General features: G+C 33.8%; 10 non-coding genes and 1 pseudogene across 10 annotated transcripts; all 11 read left to right on the top strand.

Moving 5' to 3' along the window:
- The first annotated feature begins 586 nt into the window (after positions 1-586).
- On the top strand, positions 587-661 carry LOC121494039. Its single transcript, XR_005988681.1, has one exon. It is a non-coding gene; the product is annotated as a small nucleolar RNA SNORD113/SNORD114 family (small nucleolar RNA).
- A 2,255-nt stretch (positions 662-2,916) lies between these two features.
- On the top strand, positions 2,917-2,989 carry LOC121494088. The gene has a single exon (XR_005988725.1). It is a non-coding gene; the product is annotated as a small nucleolar RNA SNORD113/SNORD114 family (small nucleolar RNA).
- Positions 2,990-3,889: 900 nt separating this feature from the next.
- On the top strand, positions 3,890-3,964 carry LOC121494041. The gene has a single exon (XR_005988683.1). It is a non-coding gene; the product is annotated as a small nucleolar RNA SNORD113/SNORD114 family (small nucleolar RNA).
- A 903-nt stretch (positions 3,965-4,867) lies between these two features.
- Positions 4,868-4,942, top strand: LOC121494033. The gene has a single exon (XR_005988675.1). It is a non-coding gene; the product is annotated as a small nucleolar RNA SNORD113/SNORD114 family (small nucleolar RNA).
- Positions 4,943-6,247: 1,305 nt separating this feature from the next.
- LOC121494032 lies at positions 6,248-6,322 on the top strand. Its single transcript, XR_005988674.1, has one exon. It is a non-coding gene; the product is annotated as a small nucleolar RNA SNORD113/SNORD114 family (small nucleolar RNA).
- Positions 6,323-7,375: 1,053 nt separating this feature from the next.
- Positions 7,376-7,447, top strand: LOC121494048. Its single transcript, XR_005988690.1, has one exon. It is a non-coding gene; the product is annotated as a small nucleolar RNA SNORD113/SNORD114 family (small nucleolar RNA).
- A 6,536-nt stretch (positions 7,448-13,983) lies between these two features.
- LOC121494053 lies at positions 13,984-14,064 on the top strand (annotated as a pseudogene).
- A 908-nt stretch (positions 14,065-14,972) lies between these two features.
- On the top strand, positions 14,973-15,047 carry LOC121494062. The gene has a single exon (XR_005988702.1). It is a non-coding gene; the product is annotated as a small nucleolar RNA SNORD113/SNORD114 family (small nucleolar RNA).
- A 1,331-nt stretch (positions 15,048-16,378) lies between these two features.
- LOC121494085 lies at positions 16,379-16,451 on the top strand. The gene has a single exon (XR_005988722.1). It is a non-coding gene; the product is annotated as a small nucleolar RNA SNORD113/SNORD114 family (small nucleolar RNA).
- An 894-nt stretch (positions 16,452-17,345) lies between these two features.
- On the top strand, positions 17,346-17,420 carry LOC121494089. Its single transcript, XR_005988726.1, has one exon. It is a non-coding gene; the product is annotated as a small nucleolar RNA SNORD113/SNORD114 family (small nucleolar RNA).
- An 860-nt stretch (positions 17,421-18,280) lies between these two features.
- Positions 18,281-18,352, top strand: LOC121494042. Its single transcript, XR_005988684.1, has one exon. It is a non-coding gene; the product is annotated as a small nucleolar RNA SNORD113/SNORD114 family (small nucleolar RNA).
- The last annotated feature ends 226 nt before the right edge of the window (positions 18,353-18,578 follow it).

Raw genomic sequence — 18,578 nt, 5'->3', positions numbered from 1 at the left:
AAAAAATTCTTATTTTATGTTAGTGTTAGGTTTGACATTTTTTTTTTTTGAGAAAAATAGTTAATATGATCCCAATTCACTGCATTCCTAAATGACTAACTGAAGATAAAATGTATGGATCAATAGTCTCTCATACCATTATTGTCTGTTCTGCTTTGTATTCCTCAGAATGGATACACTTGAACTTACTTAGGCATTTGGCTGTGATCAGGTGCTCATGGATGCCCCTGTGTGTGAGAGCATGAAGGCCAATGTGAGTGACAGATTCTTCTCCTGGTTTAGGTGGTTTGTATAGGATATTCAGTGTCATATTAAAAATTCAAGGATTTCCAAACATAGCTCAGTGATACATATGGTGTTGACAATAAACATTATGGTAACTAATCAATATGTTCCACAATGAGGACCATTGGTCAAATAAATATATTCAGTGAGGCAAAAGGTTCTATAGACAGATGCCAAAGATACTTAAGTATCTTGTCCTTGAGTTCTGTGATTCACAGATACTTATTTTATTATTATTATTGACTTATAAAATTGATAGTAAACAAATGTAAACAAGAATGAAGAAAAGGAGATCCAAGAATGGACCAATGATGACAGCTGGTGGCGTATGAGTCATATACGATGAATGCTATGTGTCTGGAAGTCTGAGGTCCAGCCAACACAAAGATATCTAGTCTAGTCCCTCTGTTCACAGTGTTCCTATAGACAGAGGTCAGGAATATACAAGGACTTTGTTCTTATTCTTTGTGTTCATGAATTTTTAGAAATATTATAGAAGTATTAATGACAGAATAAACAAATGAACAAACGAATAAATGAGCAAATGAATAAAGATGAAGAGGGTTAAGTATTGTTCATTATTAAAATATATAGTAAAGAGAAATATTAATAGAAGAATGGATAATAAATGAATGAAATTTATTTTACATTTTTGACTAAGGATAATATAGACAGCAATCAGTAACACTCAATTATTGAGTCATGGAAATAAAGGGTACAATATAAAGAATATAGTCAATGATATCATAATAGCATATTGAGTATAGCATAATGTTTAGAGATGTTGGATCATGTATTGTACACCTGAAACTAATGTAGCACTGTGTGTCAACTGTACTCAAATAAAAAGAAAATTTAAAAAATTTAAATTCAATTTAATTAACATATAATGTATTATTAGTTTCAGAGGTAGAATTTAGTGATTTGTCAGTTGCATATAACACCCAGTAGTCATTATATCACATGCCCTCCTTCATGAGCATCACTAGTTACCCCATTCCCCACCCCACTCCCTTCCAGCAACCCTCAGTTTGTTTCCTATGATTAAGAGTCTCTTATGGTTTCTTTCCATCTTCTTTTATTTTTCCTTCCCCTATGGTCCTCTGTTCTATTTCTTAAATTCCACATATGAGTGAAATCCTATGTTATTTGCCTTTCTCAGACTGACTTATTTCACTTAGAGTAATACCCTCTAGTTTCATCCATGTTGTTACAAATGGCAAGATTTCATTCTTTTTGATGGCCGAGTAATATTCCATTGTGTGTATGTACCACCTCTTCTTTATCCCTTCATCTGTTGATGGACATCTGAGCTCTTTCCATAGTTTGGCTATTGTGGTCATTGCTGCTATAAACATTGGGTTGGGGATCCCTGGGTGGCGCAGCGGTTTGGCGCCTACCTTTGGCCCAGGGCGTGATCCTGGAGACAAGGGATCGAATCCCACGTCGGGCTCCTGGTGCATGGAGCCTGCTTCTCCCTCTGCCTGTATCTCTGCCTCTCTCTCTCTGTGTGACTATCATAAATAAATAAAAAAATTATAAAAAAATAAACAAACATTGGGTTGTAGGTGACCCTTCAAATCAACATGTTTATAAAATCCTTTGAATAAATACCTAGTAGTGCAATTGCTGGATCATAGGATAGCTCTATTTTTAACTTTTTGAGTACCCTCCATACTGTTTTCCAGGGTGGCTGAGAAGGAATGAAGAGGTTCTGCGATACAGATGTCCCTTGAAAACATTGTGCCAAGTGAAAGAAGGCATATGGAAAAGGTCACGTCATGCGTAACTCCATTTATATGAAATCTCCAAAGTAGGTAAATCCATAGGGCGAGAATAAAGATTGGTAGTTGCCCAGGGCTTGAGGCAGGAGGAGGAGGACAGACTGCTTAATGAGTATGGGATTTTATTTTGGAGTGATGCAAGTATTTTGAAACTACATAGAAATGGCAGTTGCACAATATTGTGAAAATACTGAATGCTACTAATTTGTTAACTTTCAATGGCTAATTTTATCTCAATTAAAATGAGAGATCTTTATTTTTAAAAGTCCATTATTAAACTGAGAAACTTGCATGTTTAATGTTTACTTTATGAAGTTTAAATAAATATTAACCATACATTAGTAAATATCTAAATGACTACATATATGAGTGGTAGGAACTTTGGATCAATGGAGAGAATGTCTCAATCTTTTTATCATTTTTTCTAACTGGTACTCTTCAGAATGGAACTTCAAGCTGTCTGGCTGTGGTCAAGGTTGTCATGCTGCTTCCGTGTTGGAAAGAGACCATGGTAAGTAATGGTCAAAGTTGTCATCTTATATTGGGTCATCTGTTTATAGGTATTCATTGAATTATTAAAAAGTATGAAACATAATTTTAAAAAGTTAGCTATGTCCCAGTGAGAAATATATCAACTGTAATGTTGATTAATCAATAATGGCAATATAGAGGTTGATTAATGAGACAGAATCAGTCTCTGTGGGAAATGATTCTATAGAGAGATTTTAGAGATCTGAAAGGATCTTCTTGGATTTTGTGAATCATGTGTTTATTTTATTGTTATTAATGGATTAATGATTTATTTGGTATCAAGGTAGAAATGAATGAAGAAAAAGAGACCCAAACCTGAACCTTTGATGGCGACTGGTGGCATATGTATCTGGATGGTGATAATATGTGCCTGGTATTCTGAGGTCGAATATAAGACATAATTAGTCAGATCCCTCTTTTGGACATGCTCCTGTAGACAGATACTAGAAATATACAAAGGTCACGTTCTTGCCCTGGTTTTATCTTGCCTAGATTTATTATTATAGATGGATCAATGATAGAACCATTAGTGAGATATAAATAGACAGATAAAGAAAAAGAGAGTGAAGCATCGTCCAGCTGTGAATATATGGTAAGGCAAGATAATTATTACCAAAAATTGAAAACATTGATGCCCCTTAAGAAATAAATTGATTGAGAGTGTCCTCTCTTTGGCTAAAGGTTATAGAAACTCATAACTAAGAGTCAATTTTAGTTTTTAGGTAAGTCTCAAATTTGTGGTGGTTCCTTTTATTAAGAGAATGAAAATTAATAAATACCTAAATGATAAAGTGAATAAAATATGAAAAGAAGGATCAATTTAGATGAGATCTCTGATCTTTTTTATCACATGCTCTGCTTTGTATTCCTCAGGATGGACATCCCAAAGCTGGTTGAAGAATTCTTAGTTACAATCTCTATGATTGCATCTCTGATTACAGAGACCAGTGTGAGTAATAAGTCTCATGTTTCCATTTGACAGGTTATAAAAAAAGGAGCATTTACTGTATTATTAATAGTGTGAATATAATTCGAAAGGCCAATCATGGCCAATGATAAATATGGGAGTATTACCAAGCGTTATATTTATTAATGCATTTATGATAGATTAAGTATAATTAATGAAAGATTATATCAATGTGATAAATGATTCTCTGGACAGATGTAGAATATTCAAGGTTCTTATTCATCATTTTTTGGTGAATCATAGGGCTTTTAAAAAAATGACATTAGTGAATTAAGGATTAGTGAAATAATATATAGAATATGAAGAGAAAGGGGCTGAAATATGGACCAATGATGACGGCTGGTGGCGTAGGAGTCATGGACGATGAATACTACGTGTCTGGAACTCTGAGGTCCAATGCAAAAAGAGATACAATCTATTACCTGTCTGAAATTATCCTCTAGACTGATTTTAGGAATGCAAAGGGACCATTTTCTTAGATTGCTTTCTTGAATTTTGATTCTTTTATTATCAATGAATCAATTTAAGAATCAATGCACAAATATTAAAAAGTAAAAATGAAGAACATAAAGCATATGCACTCTTAGTATATGTGGCGAGGCAATAAAAACTATTCAAAGATATTGAATATACTGAATTCCATTAAGAAAAATAAATGGTTCATGTGCTTTACCTCTTTAGTGAGAATAGAGAAGTTCTTATTCTGGGTCAGTAGCAAGTATTATTCATTTTTTAAATAGAAAATTAATAAGCATGATTGCAAATTAATATATTTCCAGATGATTGACTCCATGTAAAATGGAATGTGCAGAACACGGGAGACAACATTTCAATCTTGTTCTCACCTATTTTGCTTTGTGCTTCTCAGAAAGAAAATACCTGACCCGATGTAAGCATCTGCTATGTTCAGGGGCTCCAGGCCAGCCTCTCTGTGTGGGAGCATGAAGCCCGACGTGCGTAATAATCAAAGTTCTTTCCTTGCTTTGGAGGGTTTGTTTAGGGTATCACTGTAATTGTTTAAAAAGTATTCAATATAAGAAAAAAGACCAACCATGGTCCAATGACTAAGTTGGAAATGTATGAAACATTATGTTGACCATCCTACCTTTACCACAATAAGGGTGGTTAATGAAGAAGTTTATTTAATTAGCCAATGATTCTAAAGAAAAATGATCGAAATACTGTAGGCTTTTGTCCTTCTACTTTTGAGATTCATAGATATTTATCTAATTACCATAGTGAATTGATGAATTGATCCTTAAAAAATGCATAGGAGAATAAAGAAAAGGAGGCTTGTGCATGGACCAATGATGACAGCTGGTGGCGTATGAGTCATATACGATGAATGCTACGTGTCTGGAAGTCTGAGGTCCAACACAATGATCCTGTGGATACATGTTAGGAATATATAGATAGTGTTCTTGTCATTTTTGGATTTATGGATTTCCATATTATTAGAATACATAGATCAATGATAGAACCAATAAAAAAATCTATAAATAAAAAAGAGGATGAAGACTTACCAAATATGAATGTATTTGGTGAGGCAAGAAATCCTTTTAATGTAAAGTAAAGAAACTTGAGAAATTAATGGACCAAAGGTGTTATCTCTTTTACTAAGGATCATGTAGACACTGACACTAATAAGCAGTATCCAATTTTCTAAGCCTGGGTCATTTTCGAGTTGAGGATATTAATTTTGTAATATATATGTTTATATTTTCATATGTATATATGTTGTGAAAAATTAACCAATACCCAGATAACTGAAAAAATGAAATGAGGAAAACAAGGACTAATAGGGTTGAAGTTTCAATTTTAATTATCTGCTCTGTGTTAACACTCCTCAGAATCGACACACTCCAGCTGATATAAGCATTTTCCATAGTCAAAAGGTCTGTGATGTCCTGTGTGTTCTGAGCATAGAGATGAATGTGAGTAAAGGTTAAAGTTCTTGTATTTGTTTAAATGTTTTTAAAAAAGGTATCTGCTGTATTATTGAAAGTATGAAATATAATTTAAATCCCTAGGAACACCTGGGTGGCTCGGTGGTTGAGCATCTATCTGCCTTTGGCTCAGGTCATGATTCCAGGGTTCTGGGATCAAGTTCCATGTCAGTCTTCCCATGGGGAGCCTGCTTCTCCCTCTGCCTGTCTCTGCCTCTGTGTCTCTCATGAATAAATAAATAAAATCTTAAAAATAAATAAATAAATAAATAAATAAATAAATAAATAAATAAATAAATAAGTGAGAAATATCAGAAAAGGAGACAGAACATGGAAGACTCCTAACTCTGGGAAACAAACTAGGGGTGGTGGAAGGGGAGGAGGGCAGGGATGGGCGTGACTGGGTGGAGGGCACTGAGGTGGGCACTTGATGGGATGAGCACTGGGTGTTATTCTGTATGTTGGCAAATTGAACACCAATAAAAAATAAATTTATTTTAAAATAATAAAACCCTAAATATGGGAACCGGTAAATATGGTATATAACACTTGCTAATGCAATATGTGAGGTATTGATGATCATAAGAGATCTAACAATGTGGCAAATAATCCTATAGGCAGATGTAGAATATTCATTGGATTTTTGTGAATCACAGGTTTTAAAAATTAACATTAGTGAATTTAGTAGTTAGTGAAATAGTATACAAGAGAATGAAAAAAACAGGGCTCAGATTTGGACCAATGATGACAGTTGGTGGCGTATGAGTCATGGATGATGAATATTACGTGTCTGAAACTCTGAGGTCCAATAAAATAATTCTATGGACAGATGTTAGGGAAAGAAAAAGGACCATTTTCTTGGTTCATTTTCATGAATTTTGATTCTACTGTAATAAATGACTCAAAGAAGAATCCATGTGCAAGTATAAATAAGATCAAGAGGGTGAAGCATATCTGCTCTTAGTAAAAATTATTCACATTTATTGAAAATACTGAAGTTTATTACAAAATGTAAATGGTTCAAGTGTCTTATCTCTTTGGTTAAGGAGGATATAGACAGTAAATAACAGCCCAAATTCTTATTCTTGCTCTATGTCAGGAGCAAGATATTGATACTGTTGGTTCAGGGAAAATTAATAAATATGACTCCAACGTGCTGTATTTCTAAGTGACAGACAAAATGAAGGTAAAATAAGTGCATCAGTAGAGTGTCTCTCCATCTTGTTATCTGCTCTGCTCTGTACTCCTCAGAATGCATGCACTCCAGCTGCTATAAGCACTTCCATGGTTACGAGCTCTCTGGTTGCATCTGTGAGTTAAGAGCATAGAGACCAATGTGAGTAATAGTCAAAGTTTTTGTCTTTTCCTGGTTTCTTTTTTAAAAAAAGGTATTTGCTATATCATTAGGAAGTATGCAATATAATTAAGGGCAACTATAGCCCAGTGACAAATATGGAATTGATTATATTGATTAGTAGGGGTTGATTGTAGTGATTAATGCATTTGTATAAAATATTATAATTAGGGCAGCCCAGGTGGCTCAGCGGTTTAGGGTCGTCTTCAGCCCAGGGTGTGATCCTGGAGACCGGGGATGGAGTCCCACATCGGGCTTCCTGCATGAAGCCTGCTTCTCCCTCTGCCTGTGTCTCTGCCTCTCTCTCTGTGTCTCTCATGAATGAATAAATAAAATCTTTTTAAAAAACATTATAATTAACAAAAGTGATAATCTTATGGACATATTAGAGATATCAAGGCTTTCTTTGCACTTTTGTGAATAATAGCATCTTAAAATTATTATTAGTGAATTAATGAATTAGTCAATAAACAATGTAGCACTGAATGGAGAAAAAGAGGGACATTATTGGATCGATGATGACCACTGGTGGCGTGTGAGTCATATATGATGAATATATGTCTGGAAGTCCGAGGTCCAACAGAAATACAGTCTAGTCCACCACCCTGTGTGAAGTGATCTTATAGACAGATATGAATACAGAAGGATCCTGTTTTGGGTTCATGTTCATGCATTCTCTATTTTTATAATTGGATCAATGAGATGATCAATAAACTATATAAAGATTATGGTCATAAGGCATTGTCCAATTATAAAAACACCTAGCGAGACAAGAAATAACTATGAATGTGTGTTGAAAACACACCCTTATCCACTAAGAAATAAGTGATACAAACAAAGGTGTTGCCTCTTTGGGGAGTGACTGCATAGGCAGTGTTAAATAGTAATGGGCAATGCTCCTATTCCGTGTCAGTGGCAAGCTCACTATTACTCATTTATTAGGAGAAACTAAGTAAACAATTCCCCCAATTGCAAATTCCCTAAATGACCAACTAGATAAGAGGTGGGGTGCAAGGACCAATGGAGATAATAAGGTCTCAAGCTTTTTCTTTTCATCTGCTCTGCTCTTTACTCTGCAGAATGGACGCACGCTGATTTAAGTGTTCTTCCATGATCGCAAGTTCTATGGCTACATCTTTGTGTTGGAGAATGGAGACCAATGTGAGTAATAGTCAATGTTCTTGTCTCAGTTTAGGTGGTTTAAGGATATTCACTGTATTGTTAAAAAATGTAAAATATAATCAGTGAATGCCAACCATGGCCCTGAAATGCAGCTAATATGAAACATTGTGTTCATTAATGCATATTCAAAACATTGAGGTCAGTTAATGAAAGAAATGAGTTGCTGGGGGAAATAATACTATAGACAGATGTTACACATTAGTCCCTGTCAACCATGCACTAATATAAAGTAAGAGGTTAAAATGAACATGTTGGCTAATCTATACATTCAACACCGAGGTCAGGTAGCAAAGTCTATCTAGACTATTTTCCCTGTAGAAAGTGACTTTATTTTTTTTATTTTTTATTTTTGAAAGTGACTTTATGTACAGATATTAGGGATATTAAAGTTTTCAAAGCCTCATGAGCATTTTTTATTATTAGTGAATTAATGAATTAATATCTAAACAAAATCATGGTTCAAAGAAGAAAAAGAGGGCAAAATCTGGACCAATATTGAAGACTAGTCCGAGAAGAGGCAAGTATGAATAAGGCTTATCTACAACTTTGTGATCCAGTGCAAAAGGAAATCTAGTCTATTGCTTCTGTTATAAATGGTCCTATAAGCAGTTGTTAGAGATATCCGGGAATATTATTCTTGGGCTACTGAGTTTCATAAATATTGATTGCTTATTAAAAATTAAGCAATGCAACAATAGCTAAAAGCGTGAATAAATGAGGGAAAATAGGTCCAAATGCAGTGTGATTATTAGCATATGTAATGAAATTAACATCATTCCAAATTCATTTCTAAGGAACAGAAATCCATTAAAAAAATATAAAGGCATTTATACCTCATCAGAAGGGACATAGGGACAGATGTGTGTCATTGTTGATGTTCATGTTCTATGCCATCTTTGGATTGCAAGTGTTTTTGTTTTTTTCAGTTGAGAAATAGGGAAAAAGTTTATATAATGTCATCAACTAACTATTTTAAAGAGGGTCAAGCATGAACCAGTGACAAAATTAAGTCATATAGCAAGATATGATCAATCCAATTGGCTTCACTATGTTCTATTGGTGATCATTCCTCAATGTATATGTAAATCAAATGTCACGTTGTATACTTTAAATATATACAATGTGTTTATCAATAACTTCTCAGTAAAGTTGGAAAAGAAGTATATAGTCCTTTGTCATTTATGATAGTGAGTACCTGTACACAGTTATTATTATTATTACTACTATTATTATTTTTGTACACAGTTATTATTAATTAGTGTTATAATCTTAAGTTTGTATATAACAGTACACATTTTATCATTATAAATTAATAAATAAACTAATAAGATAAAAGAGGACAAAACATGTGGCCAGCAATGAGCATGGGGTGATACGTGATTCAGTAGTTCTACTCATGTTTTGTCCCTCCAAGAAACAAATCTCAGTTGTCTCCAAGTTGATTTAGGGGAACTGTGCAGATGTACAATTAGCATTTCTATTCTGGGTTTCTGGGAAGTTGAAGAACTTTCATTTTTTTCAACGGTTTTCATTTTTTAAAAAAGTGAATAGTTTGTCAATTTTTTATGAATTAAAGTTTGAATAAATGAATGTTAAAGCTATCAGTAAATATTTATATGCATAAATAAAATTAAAGAAGACCAAATATGAGTCTATGGTGGAGATATGTGGCAAGGTTTATGAAGTAACCAATTTCAGTATGATTTTTTTTAAAGAATTGAGGATTTTACATTCACATTCTTTTTTTTTTATAAATTTATTTTTTATTGGTGTTCAATTTGCCAACACCCAGTGCTCATCCCATCAGGTGCCCCCCTCAGTGCCCGTCACCCAGTCTGCATTCACATTCTTAAGTATCTAATTTTCCATCTTAGATTTGCACCATAGTTTATAATCATTCTTCTGTGGAAAAGATCTAAGTTGTTAAATCAATGAAACAACTCATAGAAAGATGTAAGGTACAGTCTTTGGAATGAGGAATGGATAGTGGGTTCGTGAGTGTACCTATATCTTTAAAGAATGTACAAGTTAAATGAAAATGTATGGAGGTTCCTCAAAATATTAAAAATAGAACCACCCTATGATCCAGCAATTGTACTATTAGATATTTGCCCAAGGATACAAAAGTGCTGATTTGAAGGGGCACATGCACCCCGATATTTATCACAGCATTATCTACAATAGCCAAAATATGGAAAGAGCCCAAATGTCCATCGACAGATGAATGGATTAGGAAGTTGTAGTAATAAGTCAATCGGAGAAGGACAAACATTAAATGGTCTCATTCATTTGGGGAATATAAAAAATAGTGAAAGGGAATAAAGGGGAAAGGAGAAAAAATAAGTGGGAAATATCAGAAAGGGAGACAAAACATGGAAGACTCTGAACTCTGGGAAACGAACTAGGGGTGATGGAAGGGGAGGAGGGCAGGGGGTGGGGGTGACTGGGTGGCAGGCACTGAGGTGGGCACTTTACAGAATGAGCACTGGGTGTTATTCTGTACATTGGCAAATTGAACACCAATAAAAAATAAATTTATTTAAAAAAAGGAAGTTGTAGTAAATATATACAAAGGAATATTACTCAGCCATCAAAAAGAATGACATCTTGCTATTTAAAGACAGGTATGGGGCTAGACGGTATAACGCTAAGTGAAATAAGTCAGCCAGAGAAAAATACCATATGATTTCACTCATATTAGAATTTAAGCAATGAACCAGGTGAACCTAGGGGAAAATAGAGAGAGCGGCAAACCATAAAACAGACTCTTAATTCTAGAGGATAAACTAAGGATTGCTAGAGGGGAAGTAGGCAGGGGAATCGGCTAAGTGGGGGATGGGTATAAGGAATACACTTATTGTGATGAGCACTGGGTGTTAAATGTAAGTGATGAATCACTAAATTCTACACCTGAAACTAATATTACACTATCTGTTAACTAACTGAAATTTAAATAAAAACTTGAAAAAAAGAGCCAAGCAAGGACCCATGATGTGAATGGAATGCATTTTGAATGTGTCTTCTGATTAATTCATTTCTGCATTACTGAAGTTCATTTAAAAATGAGATTTGGTATATTACTTCTGCGGGAATAAGACTATAGCTAGACTTCAGTAATTTGCAAGAATCTAATTATAAGGTATATGTGGATCCTGGGAATTTAGTACACTATTCTAAGGGAATAAATAAAAAAAAATCAGTAGATGATAAGTAGATAGATGATAGGTAGATAGATAAATGATGGTAGGTAGATAAAGAAAGTAATTAATGCTAGGAACAATGTTCTGAGGTTGAAATTTTCATTTATATAATTGGGAAATTCTGTAGTGTATTAAGAACTCAGTAGATTAAAGGTGTTACCTCTCTGGGTGAGCTGACTATAAGGGCAATGGTTCTAAAACTTGAGTGAGTACCACAGTCACCTGAAAGGCTGGTTAAACTATAGATTGCTGGCCTTACCCTCAGCATTTCTTTGATTATATTTAATACTTTTTTTTTAAAGTTTCTTTTTCAATTCCAGTTAGTTAACATACAGTGTAATATTAGTTTCAGGTATACAATATAGTGATTGCATACAACACCCTGTGCCCATCACAAGTGCACTCTTTCATCAACATCACCTCTTTAGCCATCTTCTCCCCCAATCCACCTCCCCTACTCAGGATGATTTTAAAAATAGACCAAGCCTCGGTGTCCATTGAAAGATGAATGGATAAAGAAGATGTGGTGTCTATATACAATGGAATATTACTGAGCCATTAGAAATGATGAATATCCAACATTTCCTTCAATGTGGATGGAACTGGAGGGTATTATGCTGAGTGAAGTAAGTCAATCGGAGAAGGACAATCATTATATGGTTTCACTCATATGGGGAATATGAAAAATAGTGAAAGGGATTATAGGGGAAAGGAAAAAAAATGAGTGGGAACAATCAGAGGGGGTGACAAAACATGAGAGACTCCAAACTCTGGGAAAAAAACAAGGGGTAGTGGAAGGGGAGGTGGGGGGGAATGGGGTGTCTGGGTGACGGGAACTGAGGGGGGCACCTTGACAGGATGAGCATTGGGTGTTATACTATAGGTTGGCAAATCGAACTCCAAAAAATATACATATAAAAAATAATAAAAATAAAAAAATAGACCAAGTCCATGTTACTCATTTTTATAGTTCTTTTAATTTCTGTTTCAGGTTTTTACTAAACATTCTTTAACTGATAAAGATCTTAACCACTTCTATTATGAGGTAGAAGCACACAGGAGATGTAAGAGGTAGTCAGTGTTTTAGTTCTGGTGCAAGTGGTGACTATATATAAAAAGGATATGCAAATTATATGAAAAAGGGCAAGCCATGGACCAGTGATGTGAATGGAATACATTCTGAACTATATTTTATGATTAAAACATCTATGACCTACTAAGGTCCATTACAAGAAGGGATTTAAGTGTTTATATCTGTGAGACTGAGCCTATAGGTTTCAGTAATATTCAAGGATCATGTTCTTAGCCTTTGGTGCTTCATGGATTTTGTTTTTGTTCTCATAATGAATAAATGAGAGAAACAAATATGTCAGTGCATAAAGATGAAAAGGGTGAGGCATAGCCAACTATGAATATATGGGATGAGGCAAGAATTACTATTCATATAACTTGGAACAAATGGAATTCATTAATAAATGGGTCAGGGGATTACATTTTGGCATAAGGATGATACAGATGGTGATATGGAATAGTATGTGTGATTGCTTTTTTTTGTTTTATGTAAATTCAGATTAGTTAACATATAATGTATTATTAATTTCAGGGGAGAATTTAGTGATTCATCAGTTGCATATAACACCCACTGCTCATTACATCAAAATGTCCTTAATGCCTATCACCCAATTTCCCATCCCCTCACCCACCTCCCCTCCAGTGATCCTCAGTTTGTTCTCTATACTTACAAGAGATGGTATATGAGGCATGGACGATGGGAAATAAATATCTAAAACTCTGAGATCCAACATAATACATAATTAGTCAAAAAAAAATAAAAAAAAAACATAATTAGTCCATTCCCTTTTTTGTACATGATCTTATGGACAAATATCAGAAATCTATAAAGGTCATATTCTCACTTGGATTTATAGTTTAAATTTATTATCATCAATGGATCAGTGTTAGAACCATTTAAGAAATATAAATAAATAAAGAGAAAATGAAGCACTCTCCAATTATGAACATATGTTGTGAGGCAGGACGTATTTCTCTTTCTTCAGTCTCATTGTTAGTGTATAGAAATGCCACTGACTTCTGGGTATTGATTTTGTATCCTGCCACACTGCCAAATTGCTGTATGAGTTCTAGCAATCTTGGGGTGGAGTCTTTTGGGTTTTCTATGTAGAGTATCATGTCATCAGCGAAGAGGGAGAGTTTGACTTCTTCTTTGCCAATTTGAATACCTTTTATGGCAGGATGTATTATTAATGACAAAAACACGGATGCCTAGTAAGAAATAAAAGGATCAAGAGTATTACTTCTTTGGCTAAGGATTATGTAGACACAGGTAGTTAAAAATCAATTTTTCAATTCTGAATTGGTTCCAAGTTCAAGGTTTTTCCCTTTGTTAATAGGAAAAACAGAGTGAAAAATTAACACGCATATAAAACATTAGTAAATGACATGTGGAAAGGAAGGGTAAATGTAGATAAGGGCTTAATTTTCTTTATCACTGCTTTGCTCTGTACTCCTCAGAATGGCCGCACTGAGGCTGATGTAAGCATCTTCCATGGTCATGAGCTCCATGTCTGCACTTATGCATTAGGAACGTATAGACCAACGTGAGTAAAGTCAAAGTTCTTGTGTTGGGTTGGGTGGTTTGTTAAGAATATTCCCTGCATCATTAGTGTAAATTAATAAACAACTTAGAAGTAAACAAAGAGAAAGAAGCCAATCCTGGACCAATGATGATGACTGGTGGCGTATGAGTCATGGATGATGATGATGAATAACATGTGTCTGAAACTCTGAGGTCCAACGACACACTACTGTCCATTCTCTTTGTTTGAAAGGATGCTATAGGCAGAAGTCAAGAGTATATGGAGATCTTGTTTTGGGTCTCTGTGTTTGTTAATGCATTTTCATTCCACAATTATAATTGGAGCATTGAAATAGTCACTAAACAAATATATATAAATATAAATAAATAAAGAGGAATATGGGAAAGCATGCTCTAATTATAAAAATATGTAATAAGGCAAGAAATAGTATTAATAAATTTGAAAACACTGTGAAGTCTAAAAGACAAATAAATGGTTACATGACTGTAAAATCTCTGGCTGAAGATGATATAGATAAATAATAGTTGATGCTCATTTTCTGGGTTGAGGACAGGCCTAAGTTGTTCATTTTCTTAAGAGAAAATGAAATAAATATAGTATGCTTCTAATTAATGATTGTCTAACTGAAAAACGAAATACAAAAACAAGGATCAATGAAGATTAGTTTGCAATTTGTTATCATCCTCTCTGCTTTCTACTCCTCAGAATGACACACACAAGCTTATTAAAGCATCTTCATATGTAGGAGCGCTGTGGTTGCGTCTGTATCTTAGGAGCATGGAGAACAATGTGAGTAATAATGTCTTTATCTTGGATGGAATATTTTTTTGAATTACTCTATTATTAAAAAGTGTTTAATATAATCAAAAAGTCCAAACATACCAATATCAAATATCATCGATGTGAACCAATATGATGTTAATCCACATGTGAAACACCGAGTTCAGTTAATGAAAGAGTTTGTCTTCAGTCAAATGATTGTATGGATAGATGTTAGGGATACTCAAAGATTTTATTTGTGATTTTTTTGATGACATGTTTATGTCTATATTAGGCAGTTAATCAATGAACAGATGCAGATGACAGTAGAAAAAAGAGCTAGTCCTGGAGCAATGATGGTAACTGTTGGCCTAAGAGTCTTGTGTGATGCATACTCTGTGTCTGGAACTCTGAGGTCCAGCACAAAACAAATCCATTTCATGTTGTTGAAATGGTCCTATACAGATGTCAGGATATACAAGGCTCTTGATTTTAGTCTTGGGTTTTATTCATTTTCATTCTACAAAAATAATTGGGTCAGTGAAAATAGCAATAAACATATTACAAATAAATAAAGATAATAGGAGTAAAGCTTGTCCAATTATAAAAATATTTGGTGAGGTACGAAGTACTGTTAGTACATATTGCAAACACTGGCAAATGAATGAAAATAAATGATATAAGCATGTGGCCCCTTCTGCTGTGTATGACATAGGCAGTAATGAGTAGCAGTCAATGTTCATATTCTTTGTCAGTGGCAATATTGATGTCATTGTTACTTAAGAAAAAATAAAATAGACATGATCACAATTTACTAATTGCCTACATGACTGAATAATTAACAGTAGAATTAAGGGCCAATGGAGAGAATGTCTCAATCTTTTTGTTGTTATTGCTCTGCCCTTTTGTGCCCCACAGAATGGATGTATTCCAGTTAATTTAAGATCTTCCATGGTCAGGAGCTTTATAGTTTTAGAATCATGGTGAGCAGTGTGAGTAATATTCAGTGTTCTTCTTGGCTAGACTATTGTTTAAAAAAACGTTTTCATTGTATTATTAAAATTCATGTTATATAATCATATTAAAATGGAATTTTACCATTTGGAGTGACATGGATGAAGCTAGAAAGTGTTATGCTAAGTGAAATAACTCAGTCAGAGAAAGACAAATACCCATATGATTTCACTCAAATGTGGAATTTAAGAAACAAAATAAACAAAGGGGAAAAAAGAGAGGGGTGCAAACCAAGAAATAGACTCTTTCTTTTTTCTGTTAAGAAATAGACTCTTAACTCCAGAGAACAAACCGATGGTTATCAGAGCAGAGCTGGAGGGAGGAGGGGATGGCTAAAGAGGTGATGGGGATGAAGGAGAACACTTGTGATGAGCACAGGGTATTGTATGCAAGTGTTAAATCGCTAAATTGTACACCTGAAATTAACATAACACTGTATGTTAACTAACTGGAATTGAAATAAAGGCTTAAAAATATTAAATATAATCAAAGAAGGTGAGATAGGCTAATGTTAAATATCAGATTAATACGAAGCACTGTGTTGATTAATGCATGTATAAAACACCAAGCTAAGTTAATGAAAGAAATTTGGTCTCAGTGGAAATGATTGTGTATATGGATGTTAGAAATATTAAAGGATCTTATTCTTGTTTTTTTCATGTGATTTATGTATATTTCTTTATTAATGAATTACATGGTGAACAAATGTAGGTGGTTGTGGAGAAAGGAAGCTAGTCCTGGACCACCAGTGATGATGGATGGTATATGAATCATATATGATGGAGACATTTTCTGGAGCTCTGAGGTTCCAACACAAATGGAATCTGGTCTACTTTCCTTTATGAAGGGAATGTATGGATGGGTGTCAGGAATATATAAGGATTTTATTCTTGGTCTTTGAGTTCATGAAGCTTTAAAATATTATTATAAAAGTATTAATGCAAGAATAAATAAACATGTATAAATGGCTAAATATGGAGAGAATGAAGCTTTGTTTATAAAATAAAACATATACTAAAGAAATGCATATTAGTGTAAAGGAATGGCTTAAAAAAAAGACCAAGTATGTCATGTATTTGGCTAAGGATGATTTAGATAATGATAGGGAATAGTCAGTTATTGCTCTCAGTCAATATTAATTTGAAGTTTATTTTATTAAAGGAAAAATAAATATTACCAAAAATTAATAAATGCCTAAATGCCTATATATTATAAGTGGTGGAAAATATAGAGATAATAACTAAATCTTTTATCATATTGTCTGCTTATATCATATATTTAATCAAGTCTTCAGAGTGAATGCACAGAGCTGATTTTAGCATCCATGGTGATTTAGGTTGTTATGTGACCTTTGTGTTAGAAAAGAAACCAAGGTGAATAACTGTCAAAGGCCTTACTTTGGTCTGGGTTATTTGTTTAAGAGAGTTCATGGTATTATTTAAAGTAGTAAGTGAAATCAAAAAGTTAACTATGGCCTGATGAGAAATAGGATATGAAATATTGTTGATTCATTGATAATGTGCAACATTGAGGTCAACTAATGGAAGATGTGATCTTTGTGTAACATGATTCTAAAGATAGAAATTTGGTTTATTCAAGGGTCTTTTTTTAATTTTGTGAATCATGTATTGATTTTTATTACCAATGAATTAACAATGTAGTTATTACAAATGTGGAAACAAATGAAGAGAAGGAGGCTCAAACATAGACCAGTGATAAAAACTGTTGGCATAGGAGTTCTTCCTGTTTGGTTGCTACATGTCTGGAGCTCTGAGTCAACACAAAACAAAATCTAGCCTATTTTCTGTTGTAAATGATCCCATGGGTCAATGTAGAAATATCAAAACTCATATTTTTATTTTGATTTGATATTTTTAGATATTTTTATGAATGGATCAGTGATTAAAACATTAAGAATGTAAAACACAGATAAATAAGGTGAAACATTGTCCAGATAGGAATATATGTGGTGACATAAGAATGAGAAAAAATGGTCATGAAGCAATAAATAGAATACATTTTTGCCCTTTTGCTTAAGAATTATATAGGCACTGATAATTAAAAGTCATTATTGTTTTTGATCTGTCTCAAGTTTAAGCTTTCCTTTAGATAAAAGAAAAAATACTGCATGCCTAAATGAATAAATGAAATGCAGTAAAAAAGGATCAATGGAAATAGGATCTAAAATTTTCTATTGTCTGCTCTACTCTGTACTCCTTAGAATGGACCTGTCAAGCAGATAATAGGGATTTTTCCATGGTCCCAAGTTCTCGGGTTGCATTCATGTATTAGGAGCATGGAGACCATGTGAGTAATAGTCGAGCTTATGGTCTTAGTTTCATACTTTATTTAAGGGTATTCAGTGCACTATTGAAAATCATGGAATATAATCAGTGGAGTCTGAATATCCCACTGAGAAATATGGGATTAATATGAAGCATCATCTTGATTAATGCATGTAATACAAATTGAGAATAATTAATGAAAATGATATTGACATGAGAATGATTCTAAATAGATATTTGGGATTTCTAGGCACTTTGTGGGTTCTGTGAACAATCTTTTTAAAAGTATAATTACTAAATTATGAGTTGATCAATAAATAACATAGAGACAAAAGATGAAAAAGAGGGACGGTATTGGATCGATGATGACCACTGGTGGCGTATGAGTTGTGCACGATGAATACGTGTCTGGAACTCTGAGGTCCAACACAGATGGAATCTACTCCATTGTCCCTGTTTGATGTGATCTAGAGGAATATATAAAGATTGTGATTTTGGTCATTATGTTCATGAATTTTCTTCCTATTTTTATAATTGGATCAATGAAATTATTAATACACAAATGTGTAGACAAATTTAAATGAAGAAGGTGAAGCCTTGTCCAATTAACCAAGCCTTGCCAATTTGGTTAGGCAAAAATTAATATAGTAACA

The sequence above is a fragment of the Vulpes lagopus genome, chromosome 6 (assembly GCF_018345385.1).
Source record: "Vulpes lagopus strain Blue_001 chromosome 6, ASM1834538v1, whole genome shotgun sequence".
NCBI classification, from domain to species: Eukaryota; Metazoa; Chordata; class Mammalia; order Carnivora; family Canidae; genus Vulpes; species Vulpes lagopus.
The sequence above is the reverse complement of the archived record's forward strand: the minus strand, read 5'-3'. Positions and strand labels throughout refer to the sequence as shown.